Source organism: Antechinus flavipes, chromosome 2, assembly GCF_016432865.1.
Source record: "Antechinus flavipes isolate AdamAnt ecotype Samford, QLD, Australia chromosome 2, AdamAnt_v2, whole genome shotgun sequence".
NCBI lineage: Eukaryota > Metazoa > Chordata > Mammalia > Dasyuromorphia > Dasyuridae > Antechinus > Antechinus flavipes.
This window is the reverse complement of record NC_067399.1, coordinates 187,663,191-187,676,529: the sequence shown is the minus strand read 5'-3', so window position 1 is coordinate 187,676,529 and position 13,339 is coordinate 187,663,191. Positions and strand designations below refer to the sequence as shown.

Genomic DNA, 13,339 nt, shown 5'->3' with positions numbered 1-13,339 from the left:
TGGATGAAGTGCTGAACCTAGAAAGGAAGATCTCAATTCAGATCCAGCCTCAGACACTCAGTACCTATATGATTGTGGGGAAATTACTTCACTTCTGTCTGTCTCAGTTTCTTCATTTATAAAGTAAGGATAATAATGAGGATCAAAGGAAATGATTTTTTTCTAGTTTTTTTTTTTAATGTAACTGGGAAAAATTAAATACTAAATAGTATTTAACATTTGTTTTTAAAACTTTGAGTTCCAAATTCTCAGCCTCTCTCCTTTCAATCCCTTATTGTAAAGGCAAGCAATTTGATATAGGTTATAGATGTATAGTCATATAAAACAATTCCATGATAGTCATTTTGTAAAAGAAAACATAGACAAAAAAACTTCAAGAAAAAGAAAGACAGGGGCAGCAGGGTGGCACAGTGGATAGAGCATCAGCCCTGAAATCAGGAGGATTGAATGCAAATCTGGTCTCAGCCACTTAACACTTCCTAGTTATGTGAGTCACCTAGGCAAGTCACATAACCCCAATTGCTTGGGGGGGGGGGGGGAAGAGATAAGGGAGGGGAAGAGAAAGACAGAACTAAAAAGTATCCTTCAATATGTATTCAAACACCATTACTTTTTTCTCTGGGGATGAATAGCATTCCTTATCATAAGTCCTTCAGAGTTGGATCATTGTATTGCTGAGAATAGCTAAGTAATTCCTCTCTGATCATCTTACAGTATTGCTATTACTTTGTACATTGTTTATTTTATTTTGCATTAGCTTATGGAAGTCTTTCCAGATTTTCTGAGACTAACTTGCCCATCATTTCTTACAGTATTCTATCATATACCATAATTTGTTTGGCCATTCCCCAATTGAACGGCATCCCCTCAATTTCCAGTTCTTTACTACCTACTTTAAATATTTTTGTAGTTTTTTCCTTTTTGTTTTTTATCTCTTTTGGGATACAGACCTGGTAGTAGTATGGTAGGTCAAAGAATGTGTGTGGTTTTATAGTTCTTTGGGTATAGTTCCAAATTGCTCTACAGAATGAATCAGTTCATAACTCCATCAGCAAAGCATTAATGTCTCATTCTTCTCAGATCCCCTCCAACCTTTGTCATTTTCCTTTTCTGTCTTATTAGCTAATATAATAGGTATGAGATAGTGAATCAGAAATGTTTTAATTTGCACTACTCCAATCAATAGTGAGTTAAAGCATTTTTAAAAATATGGTTATAGTTTTGATTACTTCATTTGAAAACTTTATATCTTTTGATCATTTATCAATTGGGGAATGACTTATTTTTATAAATTTGGCTCAGTTTTCTATGTTTGAGAAATGAGATCTTTATCAGAGAATTTGTTTCAAAAGGTTTTTTGTTATTATTATTAACAGTATTCCCCTCAATCCTATTCCCCCCACCCAATTATCTTATTTTCTTTTTCATCCTGTGCCTCCTCAAGTGTTTAACTTATGACTACTCCCTCTTCCAAACTGCCCTCCCTTCTACTAATCCAATCTCCACCCATTCCCCTCACCCTTTTTCTTTCCTTTCTCCCCCTACTTTGCTACTTGTAATGAGTTGAAACTGAGCAGATGCATTGAGGTTTGGACAAGCAAGCACTTACGGCTAATTACCAATTGGACAATACTCTATTAGCATTTGCTTGGAAAATGGCCTTCCCCACCATTCTGTGCAGGCTCGATCTGTTGGTGTATGGAGAGATGAGGAGGAGGGATAAAAGGGTGGAATAAGAAAGCCAGAATGACTCCTGGCTGGATTTGTGTGGCCATTCTGCTCACATCCACAAAGAATAAAGGTTAAGGACTTTTGCTTGGCTGATTCTAAAGTATCCAGGGTGCTAATGCAGTCATGACAGATACTGGCTACCCCTTTCCCAATTTCCCTCTCTTCTATTACCTTCCCCCTTCCCATATCCCTTTCTCCTCCTACTTTCCTGCACATTAAGATATATTTCTATATTCAAATGAGTGTATGTTATTCCTTCTTTGAGCCAATTCTGATGAGAATAAGGTCACTACACTTTACCTTCCTATTTTTTCCCCTCCATTATAAAAGCTTTTTCTTGTCTCTTTTATGTTATATAGTTTACCACATTCTACTTTTTTTCTTCTTTCTTCTAGGACAGAGGAAGTCTCTCTCACCCACTAATTCAATTTTTAAAGATCTTATCCCTTCACATTGAACTCATACCTGTGTCTTCTGTCTATATTCTGTCAAAATCTTCTAGCTACCCTTATAATGAAAACATTCTTATGAGTTACAAGTATCATTTTCCCATTTGGAACATAAACGGTCTAACTTTATTAAGTTCCTTCTGATTTACTTTTCCTGTTTACTTTTTTATACTTCTCTTGAGTCTTGTTTTTGAAAGTCAGATTTTCTATTCATCTCTGGTCTTTTCTTTAGTACTGCTTGAAAGTCTTCTATTTCATTGAATATTCATTTTCCTCCTCAAAGATTATATTCAATTTTGTTGGATAGGTGATTGTTGGCTGTAATCTTAACTCATTGCTCTCAGGAATATCATATTCTAATCCCTCTAATTTTTTTTTATGAAGGAGTTGCTAAATCTTGTGTTATCCTGACTGTGACTCCACTATACTTGAATTTCTTCCTGAACACTTATAATATTTTCTCCTTGACCAGGAAGCTCTGAAATTTGGCAGTACCATTCCTAGGCATTTTCATTTGGGGATTTTTTCAGAAGACAATAAGTGGATTCCTTAAATTTCTATTTTACCTTCTGGTTCTAGAATATCAGGGAAGTGTTCCTTGATAATTTCTCTAAAGACGATGTCTAGGCTCTTTTTTTTTTTTTTTTTTTGATCATGGATTTTAGACAGTTCAGTAACTTTTAAGTTATCTCTCTTGGAGTTATTGTCCAGATTGGTTTTTTTTCCAATTAGATACTTCACATTATCATCTAGTTTTTTCATTCTTTTGCTTTTGTTTTATTGTTTCTTGATTTCTCATAAAGTTATTAGTTTCCGTTTGCTCAATTCTAACTTTTAAGGAATTATTTTCTTCAGCAAGCTTTTGTACCTCCTTTTCTTTGATCAATTTCACTTTTTAGGGACTATTTTTCTTCAGTGAATTTTTGTGTCTTTCTTTCCATTTGGTCAATCTACTTTTTAAAACATTTTTTTTTCTCAGTGGCTTTTTGTACCTCTATTACCATTTTATCTAATCTTTTTTTTAATGTTATTTTCTTCAGTTTTTTTTTATGTGTGTGTCTCCTATTGATCAAATTATTGATTCCTTTTCCTTGATTTCTTGCATCATCCTCATTTCTCTTCCCAGTTTTTCCTCTATCTCTTTTACTTGATTGTCAAAATCCTTTTTGAGCTTTTCCATATCCTGAGACCAATTTATATTTTTTTGGAGGCTTTGAATATAAGAGCTTTGATTTTATTATCTTCTGAGTGTGTGTTTTGATCTTCCTTGTCATCATAGCAACTTTCTCTGGTAAGGTTTGCTGTTTTCCACCCTTTCTAAGTACTGAGCAAGAAATAAGTTCTGGGGGCAGCTAGGTGGCACAATGGATAGAGCACCAGTCCTGAAGTTAGGAGGACCTGCGTTCAAATCTGGTCTCAGATACGTAATACTTCTTGGCTGTGTGACCCTGGGCAAGTCACTTAACCTCAATTGCCTCAGCAAAAAAGAAAAAAAAGAAAAAAGAAAAAAAGAAGGAAACTCTGGAAATGTATTTCTTTTGTCTCTCAGTTTAGAAACAGAGCAATGAGGCAGTACTAGTCTTTAGCCTTTAGCTGTATGGTCTATACTCAATCTGCAAAAAAACTCACTAAGGCAGAATTTCAAACCAAAAGCTTCTTATTTAAAGAGTCCAATGCTTCCTTTAATGAAGTGGATCCCAGATCTTTCTCACAATCTGAGATTCCCCTAGTCCCCAGGACCCTGTTTATATAGGATTTGATACCTGAACACTCAATAGAGGCTAAAGCAAAACTACAAAATCCCATTAGTTGTAGACCTTTTCTGAGGGCTAAAAATGATGTATCAGAAAAAAAAAATTAGTATTATGAGCAGGGGGGTTCATGAGTTGGATAAAGCACAGGATATTTCCACTGACTAAATGGTCAATTAAAGCATTCCACCCACACTGGCTTTTGGACATGGTATCTGAGAAAAACAGGATGGAGATACCTTTGTAAGCATTCTTGTGATTGCATAGATGAGCTTCATAACTAGTAAACAAGTGGTGAATGTTGAATTAAAATTTGAGGCCTACTATAAAGACCTACTATAAGCATCTGTCTTATCTAATTATCCCTATATGATTTATGTAAAATATCAAGCTGATTAAAGCTGATTAGAATTCAAATGAATCATTTCTCACATAGCACAGAGAATAAACCTGCAGTGGAATAATCAGGAATAGTTCCAGATTAAGCAGTTCAGTTGCTATAAATATACAATACAGAATCTCTCAAGAGGGTTAACAGTGAATAAGTCTAGTAATAGTCTATTGAAACTTAGCCACACATAAGTGAAAAGACCCAAACCTGGGACAGAAACTTTCAGAACTCAAACCAGGAAGGCAGTGAACAATAGACCTCTTTCCAGATTACACCATTCTGGTAACATTAAAAACGTTTAAGCACCTCAGACTGAACAGTGAAAGTAGCAGAATGTAAAAGGTCAGAAGCTCTCTTCCTCTTAGATCTGTGCAGAGCTCAGAACTAATATAAAGTCTAAAATCAAGAAGTAGATTGAAAGAATGAACAAATGAAAAAGAACTACTATGAATGGAAAAGAGCTACTTTGGTGACAGAGAAGCTTAAGACACAAACATAAAAAATAATGACTTGAATTAAAAATCTAAAAGCAAATCCTCCCATGTCCCCCCAAATAATGTAGATTGGACATAAGCCTAATAAAAATTCCTATAAGAGTTAGTGTTTTAAAAAAAAGGAAAAAAAAAAGGTTTTACAAATCAAATAAGATATTTGTAGCAGTACTTTTTGATATTAAATCCCAAGGATCAAATGGATTTACAAGTGAATTCTACTAAGCATTTAAAGAACAGTTAATTCCACTACAACAAACTGTTTTTTAAAAAAATAAGTAAAGAAGTCCTACCAAATTCCTTCTATGACATAAATAAAGCCTTGAGTCCTAAACTAGATCTTTTCTTCTATTTTTTCAATCTTTTAAACTTGTTTTATTATTTCTTTTTGACTCTTTTTGTGTCCCTAGAACTTAGCACAGAGTTTGTCATCTAGTTTTTAATAAATATTTGTCAACTTACTCATTGAAAAGACAATTCCAGTCCTTAAGAATTCACAATATGCAAATAAAACTGTACCAATAAGTTATGTACTAGATTAAAAAAAAGAAATAATCAATAGAGGAAAGATATTAGAACTAACAAAGATGCCAAAAGGAAAAGAAGAAAGAAGAGAGAAAAAAACAAAACAAAACAATTTTCTTAATGAATTTTGATGCATACATTTTAAATAAATTATTGGCAAGGTGACTACAACAATATATCATAAAGATCATAAATTACAATCAGGTTAAATTTATATCAGGAATGCAGAACTGGTTCAATATTAAGAAAGCAACAAGCATAATTGACCATATTAAAAACAAAAATACCAACCAAATGTCCAAAGGACTACTTTATAGAGCTTAAAAAAATTAATAAAAATCACATGGAGAAACAAAAAAAAGGTCAGTAATATAAAGGGAATCAATGAAAAAAAAATGGGAACAAAGGGAGTTTGGCTATATTGGATTTCAAACTCTACTATAAAGCTATAAGTGTCAAAACTGTTTAATAACGTATAAAAATATAGAAAGTTTGATCAATGAAGGACTCATAAAAGTGAGTTAGTTCTCACACTTAAAGTTCACATTCTGCTGGGATGATACATTTTTAGAGGTGAATAAATAAAGATATATGTAAAATAAATATACAGTAATGAAGTGTAAAACATTTGCTGTTGTTCAGCATGTCTGAGTTCTTTCGGATCTGCAGTGGACAGCTCCTACTTCTATTCCTAGAAGTTTTCTATTGATTTTTGTTTGTCCTTCATTCTCTAAGAGGAGATAGAATTTCATGTAAGGGAACAAGTTAGACCAATTTGTTTGGAAACAACCAATACATAAGGGGATACATATATATATATATCTATTTCTTAAGACATGATTTTCCCTCTCAGGATAGCTTTGGCTGCATCCCAAAAATTTTGACATTTTTTTCACATGATTATTGTTTCTATGATTTGCTCTTTGACTCACTTATTTTTAGGATTTCATAAGTATCCATTGAGACTGTATTTTTTGTTTCTGGTCCTTGAACCAATGACTATTTTTATTGTATTATCTTCTATAAAGAATATATTAATACTTTCTGCTTTTTTACATTTATTTGTTTGTAATATCTATGAGCCCTAACACATGGTCAGTTTTTGTTAAAGTTCTATATGGTTTTGAGAAATAGGTATATTCTTTTGCTGTCTATCTCATTTAAAAAACACTAAAAGTTTTTTATCTCTAATTTCTTCAGCAATTTGTTCAATTCCATACTTTCCCTTTTGCTTACCTATCTGTTAGACTTATGCCAAATTAAGAGAATGCAAAGTCTCCTCTCATTATTGTGACATTGTCTTCTTGTAACTCAGTTAATGTTTCCTTTATGAATCTGGATGCTAAAGCATTTGTAGCATATAAGTTTATTGATGATAATAGTTTGTTGTCTATGGTTCCTTTTACCATAAGTCAATTTCCTTGTTTTTCATATTTTTTTCAATGTTCACGTTTTCTTTTTTTTTCTTTTTTAAATTTTTTTTCACTCTTTATCAAATAGCATGATTAAAACTGTTCTTTTTTTAAAAAAATGTATTTCATCCATAGTAAAAATAATCTTTTTCTCATCTACTCAGCTTAATTTTGTGCATGTTTTTTTAAAAATATATTTCTCGTAATCAAGAGATTATATAATTTTGTATTTTTACACAATTTGTCAGTTTTTTCATTTTATTGCATTATTTCATTCATTCATATTTAAAGTTATGAAGATTCAAGGCAGCTAAGTGGTGCATTGGATAGAGTACTAGCCCTCTAGTCAGGAGAACCTGAATTTAAATAAGGCTTCAAACACTTAGTAGCTGTGTCATTTATGCCTGCTTGCCTCAGCTTCCTCATCTGTAAAATAAGCTGAAGACAGAAATGGCAAACCATTCCTGTATCTTTGCCAAGAAAACTCCCAAAGGGATCATGAAGAGTCAGACACGACTAAAATGACTGAATAACAACGGTTTCTAGTAACCACAGGGGAAAAGGATGAGTTATGAGTACATGTGCCTCAAAAAAAGTTACAAAAATTCAGTTTATATTTTTTTCCATTTGTCTCTAATATTGTTTCAAATTGTTTTTTTCTTTTCTCTTCTAATGTAAACACAGCAACAGTGTTTCTTCAGTTACTTTTTATTATTAATCTTTTATAAAGTTCCCCTATTTCTATTTTTTCCCTTACTGATCTCTGCCCTCTAATCTCACTCATCCATTCTCCCCTCTCTTGTTCATTATCCCTTTCTCTTTCAGGTTTTGCTTATTCTTTTTTTTTTTTCAAAATTTCTCTTTTTTATCTGATTATTTTATTCTTCCCCCTTTTTTCCTCCCAATCAAGTAGATATCCCCTTCCTCTCAGCATGCATTATTCCATTCTCTCTTGCATATTCTGGTGGATGCAGAATAGTCTTGTATTATTTTAATTTCTTTTCCTTTGTAACTTGAAGGTCTTTTACTTTCTAGTTCAGAAGTTCTAGGCATTTCTTTTATAATGTTATTATTATTTTGCTTAACAGTGATCAGGTTTTTTTTTCCCCTGTCATGTTCTTCTGGGATGTCTATGATCCTTAAGTGTTACATACTCTGTCTTCAAGATCAGTATATTTTACTTGGATAATGAACACATTTTTCTTTTAATATTATTGCTTTTTGCTTTTATTCTAGATTTTCCTTCAATTCTTCTATTTTTATTCTCAATTTATTTTCTTTTTTTCCTTAATGAAACTTGCCATCTGAGATTCAAGCTTTCTTATTCTGCCCATTATTTTTGATGTACATGTCAGAAATTCTGCTCTCATGATTCTCATTTCTCTTTTAAACTCCTCAGAAACAATGTATTATGTTTCTTTGTTTTCCTCACATCCCACAGGATCCTCTGTTCATCTAGCATTTCTTTAGTTTCACAATATTTATTCATAGAGGTTTGAATTAGATTCCTAAATCTTGGGGTCATATTTCCTTCTGTTGTTGTTTTCCTTGTTGACTTATTTACTTATGTTCAAGGTTTTTAAGTTTTCTTTTTCCTAATGTTTTTTCCCTTTATTTTCCTTATTATTTACTTTCTCATCTCTGACTTTGGTTTCCTTGGGGACTATGTCTTCAAGGCTTCTTCCATTCTGATCAATTCAAAGTTAACCAGCTTAAGTCTCTTCTCCCAGTGCTTTTTGGGGGGACAGAATTAGATCCAGTTGAATGTTGTATAATTTCTTCAAACCTTAATAGAATGCCACACAGCCACCCCATACACTTGGTATCTTTTCCCAATGTCCTGTCCTGCTCTCTGGGTTCCTCAGTGTTCTACCTGGCACCTTGCAATTCACAAAGCTACCATACTGGTTACAAGGTTGATTTCGATAATTTGAATCTCTGGGAGGGTGATGAGATCTCTGGGGAGTGGGATTGAGTCTGATGATTAACCCAAGCACTTGTTCTCACCTTTTTCTACTTTTTCCTCTGCATTTTCTGCAGAGATTCTTTGCAGCACAGACTAGGTATAACTGGCTCTGGGTGTCTCTTGGTTCCAGTAAATTTCCACAACTTGGAACATTTCCTCAGTTCTGGTTGTTGGATCAGGCCAAAAAAGACTTTCATAGCCTGAATCTTAGATCTCGACAGCAGTGGGCCAAAAAAAGGGAGACTGTAGGGTAGAATCATGGGAGGGCAAGAAAATACCTAGGTTTTGAAAAACTATGGCTTTTCTAAGCTCCATGCAAACTGCCTCTAATTGGATCAAAATTTATTCCTTTTTTCCCTTCTCAGGGCAAAATTCTAAAGACTTATACACATTCTCATTAAAAAGAAATAAACCAGAACTGATATTTTGCTCCTTTTTTGCAAAGATTCTCTCATTCTTTTGTGACACTATTAAGTTTTGTGGCCAAACTGACCAAATTTTTGACAAGAACAGACCTTTCTGAGCACTTTCATAGAATGTTGGTTCCATATATCTTCAAATAAAGACATACACATGGATTTAGTTCTGAGACATAAATAAAACACTTTAGTTAGAGAACCTGCTAACAAGCCAAAATAAGGCAACATAATGATTGAGATTACAAAGTTAATCAAGTCATCAAGAACTGAGGTGGAAGAGAGAGATGTTACTGACAAAGCAAGGCTTCAGATGTGGAGCAAAATTTTACTATGGAATAATTTTATTATAGATGATCTTGTCAAAAAGCACCTTAATATAGAAAATGTGGTAAATGACTTTCCCTTGGAAATTCGTCACCATGAATTCATCTTTTGATATGATATCATGCCCATTCTTAACTTGGACTAACTTTGATGTTTATGCCAGCTTAAAAATGAAGCTTTTCTATTTCTCTTATAATTAGTTGGAATTCATATAGTGCTTTAAGAACTGCAAACTCTTTTGTTTCTTGTTTGCTAAGCAATTGGGGTTAAGACTTGCCCAAGTCACACAGCCAGGAAGTGTTAAATGTCTGAGACCAGATTTGAACTTAGATCCTCCTGACTTCAGGGATGGTGCTCTATCCACTGCACCACCTAGCTGCCCCTGGAAAACTCTTTACATGAAATATCTGGAATCATTTCATTCGATATAATAATCCTATGAGGTAATGTTAATATTATCTTCCTTCCTCCCTCCTTTCTTTTCTTTGTTTCTTTGTTTCTTCCTTCCTTCCTTCCTTCCTTCCTCACTCCCTTTCTTCCTCTCTTCCTTCCTCCTTCACTCCATTCCTTTCTCTTTCCTTCCCTCTTTCTCTTCCCTTTTCCCTCCCTTCCTCCCTCCTTTCTTTCTTTCTTTCTTTCTTTCTTTCTTTCTTTCTTTCTTTCTTTCTTTCTTTCTTTCTTCCTTCCTTCCTTCCTTCCTTCCTTTCTTTTTTTCCCTATTTGTCTGTCTTGTTATCTTGCTATTTATCTATAATAGACAACCACTGAGGGATTTTATTTTGCTTAACTCTGTGTATTTGTTATTAATTAATTCATTTTTTTCAATAGGGTGGAAAGCAGGAGAGAAAAAAAGTAGGTTTCCAATCATTTAAAAAAGTAAACATGAGCAGAGACTAGAGATGGATGTACTTTCACTGTCTTGTTTATTTTGTTTAATTGTTTTAACTTCTTTGGCAGTGGATATAATCTGTAAACATATTCAATGTAAAAGCAAAACATATTAATAAAATATAAACCTCTATTTGTGGAATATAAAAAGAAAAAGAATTCTTTAGAAAGGGAGCCAGAGGAGGAGAAGACATTGGGCTACAAGGTATGATAATCCTGCCCTACCACAGGGGGACTATCATGGAGTAGTAATACCTCACTCCTAATATAGCATCCTGGAATAATAATGGCATGGTCTTCCCTCTCTAGTTATTCCTCAGGATGGAAAGTAAGTTAGAGCATATCTAGAATGATCTACTTATTTTTCAGATGAAGATACTGCACCATAGAACAGAAAAGTAACTTTGTCAAGATAATACAATAGGTAGCAGAGGCAGAATTGGAATCAATGTTTTCTGATTAGAAATCCAGAACACCATCAATTGGAAAATGGCTGAATAAATTATGGTATATGAATGTTATAGACTATTATTGTTCTGTAAGAAACGACCAACAGGATGATTTCAAAGAAGCCTGGAGAGAACTACATGAACTGATGCTAAGTGAAATGAGCAGGACCAGAAGATCATTATACATGGCCAGAACAAGACTATACGATGATCTATTCTGATGGACCTGGTTCTCTTCAATGATGATTCAAACCAGTTCCAATTGTTCAGTGATGAAGACAGCCATCTATGCCCAGAGAAAGAACCATGGGAACAGAGTATGGAACACAACATAGCATTTTCATACTTTTTGTTGATGTTTGTTTGTATTTTGTTTTCCTTGTCATTTTCTTTTTTTCTTTCTGTATCCAATTTTTCTTGTGCAGCAAGATAACTATAAATAAATAAATAAATAAATAAATAAATACACACACACACACACACACACACACACACACACACACATTGGATTCAACATAAAGAAAAATTTGAATCAGAAAGTTTTGCAGGAGTCAATGTTGAAAAATTACCCATGTATATGTTTTGTAAGTAAAAAGAAAGAAAACCAAAAAGAGAAAAGAAAAAGAAATCCAGAACACATCTCACTACACTATTAGAGTGGAATGCTCAGCACTGCTTCATCTTTGCTGCTTAGCAAATAGATTTTAGAGTCATAGACTGTTAGAGCTGGAAAAAATCTTAGGGGTCTTAGGAATTATTACAATCCACATGGGTCTCAGAGGTGATTGTGTCCAAGAAATACAGGAACAAGAGTCTCCTGGGCAGCATGTTGTTGATGTTCAGTCAATTTCAGTGGGATCTCACTCTTCATGACCCCATTTGGGGTTTTCTTGGCAAAAGTACTGGAGTGGTTTGCCATTTCCTTCTTCAATTAATTCCTTCTCCATTTTTAAGATGAGGAAACTGGAGCAAAAAGGGTTAGGATCACAGATAATTGTCTGAAATCTGATTTCAACTCAGGAAGAGTCTTTTTGATTCCAGATTTGGTGTTCTAACCACATTGCCATCTCTGGATAGCATACTTGACAAGAAGTCACATAGTCTTGGCTTAAAGGATTATCAGGATGTTTTCCCTGACTTCAAGCTTAGCTTTACAATTTTCACCTATTTTCAAGTAGGACAAATCTAAGCTTTCTTTTGTGTGGCAGTCTTTCAAATTTTTGAAGGAAGCTACTATATCTATATTAAGTTCTTTCTTATTTAGGCTAAACATTGTCCAGTTCATTTAACTACTCCTCTTATGGCATGCTCTTCAGGACCATTATTATTTTGTTGCTCTTTTCTTCATGCTTTTTACTTTAGCGGTGTCTGTCCCAAAATTTGATACCCAATCAAACAACCAATAAATATCAAGTTCCAGGTACCCAAAATTGAATAGATAATGGTCTAACTGGTTAAAATTTAACAGGATGATCCATATCCGTAATCCTAGATATTATCTCTTCAAAAGAATTGTAACATCATATTAGCTTTTGTCTGATAAATGATCCTGAAGACACATATTGTATGAAACCCATTAAATCCCCAAGATATTACAGAAGAACTGCATGCTGCCTCTGACTGTAAGACTTATAATACTAGAGAAACTGAGGCTCAATAGAAATTAGAGAACAATTTAATATTTTATTTAAAAGGGTGAGAGATTATTGTCTCCAAGAATCCAGCAGGGACTGTTAAATACAAGATTCTTTTATAGGGTAACAAGAACAATGATATAATAGGGGGAGGCACCTAAGATGACATAATGGAGGGGGGTACCAGAGAAGCTCCTGATATTCTAATCTAAAATGGATAGACCTTTATCCCATCAAACATTAAGAGGGAATGATTATAGTCTAAGGTCTAAGATATCAGACCTTTATCTTAACCTTAAGAGGGAATGGTTATAAGCAGAATGAATACAGAGAGAACTGGCAAGACTTACATGAACTGATGCTGAGTGAAATGAGCAGAACCAGGAGATCATTATATACCTCAACAACGATACTGTTTGAGGATGTATTCTGATGGAAGTGGACCTCTTCGATAAAGAGAGCCTTAATTGATCAAAGATGGACAGAAGCAGCTACACCCAGAGAAAGAACACTGGGAAATGAATATCAACTGCTTGCATTTTTGTTTTTCTTCCCGGGTTATTTATACCTTCTGAATTCAATTCTCCCTGTGCAACAAGAAAACTGTTCGGTTCTGCACACATATATTGTATCTAGGATATACTGCAACCCATTCAACATGTAAAGGATTCTTGCCATCTCAGGGAAGAGGTGGAGGGAGGGAGGAGAAAAATCGGAACAGAAGTGAATGCAAGGGATAATGCTGTAAAAAATTATCCTGGCATGCATTCTATCAATAAAAAGTTATTAGAAAATTAAAACAAAACAAAACAAACAAACAAACAAAAAAAGAGGGAATGGTTATAACCTGAGGCAGAATAACTTAATAGGATAATTATTTAAAAGGGAACTGTGGCACAACAATTTCAG

At 33.8% G+C, this 13,339-nt stretch overlaps 1 long non-coding RNA gene across 1 annotated transcript in view; it reads right to left on the bottom strand.

Annotated features, from left to right (window-relative positions):
- Positions 1-13,097, bottom strand: part of LOC127548567 (uncharacterized) — a 237,980-nt gene extending 224,883 nt beyond the window's left edge. Inside the window, exon 1 of the long non-coding RNA XR_007950430.1 lies at positions 12,999-13,097. This is a non-coding gene — a long non-coding RNA (uncharacterized LOC127548567). The remainder of the gene's footprint in view (positions 1-12,998) is intronic.
- Positions 13,098-13,339: the final 242 nt, after the last annotated feature.